Source organism: Penaeus monodon, chromosome 24 (genome assembly GCF_015228065.2).
Source record: "Penaeus monodon isolate SGIC_2016 chromosome 24, NSTDA_Pmon_1, whole genome shotgun sequence".
NCBI classification, from domain to species: Eukaryota; Metazoa; Arthropoda; class Malacostraca; order Decapoda; family Penaeidae; genus Penaeus; species Penaeus monodon.
Window position 1 is genome coordinate 11,476,514 of NC_051409.1, and position 1,056 is coordinate 11,477,569.

The following is a 1,056-nucleotide window of genomic DNA, read 5'->3' on the forward strand; positions in this document are numbered from 1 at the left end:
ATACCATCAGCTTTTGTTAAGGTGCTCTCCTTCTTCAACCTCTCCTCTGAAGAGTGAAGAACGGGTGCCACAAAGAGCAGCCAACAACCCCAATTTTGACATCTTCAGTTATAAGGACAAACTGGACTCTGTCAGGCCAAGTCAACATCATGCTGGATAGTGAAGAACTGCTCTCAAAATGACCTCCAAGGCATGGCAAAGAAATGCTTTGGTGACCCCGTCCATCGCCTGGAGGCAAAAGGACGACCCCATGCATCTCAATGTTCCTTCACTGATGATCTCTTGGGCATTACTTGGGCGACCACCAACCCTCCTGCCTCTTCACCTTATACAATGAAGTGGACACTATGTACAAGCAAAAGGTCCATGCATCTTTGGTCTTTGTACTGTAATGGGGATAGAACTGCAGTCCTGTTACTGCAGTTACTGCAGAGGGAACACTTTGACCATCAAATGACTCAGCTCCACTTTGCCCACCTGGAGGGAGGAAGGAGCTCTACTCCCAGAGGACAGGATATGAATGGCTTTCAAGACCTTCAATCCAAACAAGAGGGGAAGTGTTGGCTTGAAGGTCTTCCAAGTCTGCCAACACTGCCCCAGAGGCTGGGTACACCTTATGCTTCCAGAGTACATCAGGCAGAACCAAAGTGACATGTCCTCATCCACCAACACAATGGTACTGCAGCTGATGGAGTCTGGCAGCTTCCTTGGGAAAGAAACCACCAGGGGCATCAACTTTTTGTGGACTATTCATACATGTACCTGTCTCTCACCTGAAGCTGGCCTGTAGGACTACTGAAAAAGGCATAGCCCATCTCAACCAGAAGTTCATGATAAAAGATCCTAGTGAGATGAGTAAGAATGACTATACGGCAGCAAAAAATGTCATGTTGATCTTGATGTGGATGGCCCACAACAATGTCATCATACTGTAAATGGTCTATACCAGTGGTTTTCAACTCGTCTTAGGTCATGAACCACCGGACCAATTAACCCCTTGGATCTGATTAGATCATGGCAATCTCATGACCAAAAATCCGGCCATAAGGCTTACGT

The 1,056-nt window shown here is 46.9% G+C and overlaps 1 protein-coding gene across 3 annotated transcripts in view; it reads right to left on the reverse strand.

Moving 5' to 3' along the window:
• Window positions 1-1,056, reverse strand: part of LOC119588580 (methenyltetrahydrofolate synthase domain-containing protein-like) — a gene marked incomplete in the record, with an annotated part of 56,358 nt that overhangs the window by 2,379 nt on the left and 52,923 nt on the right.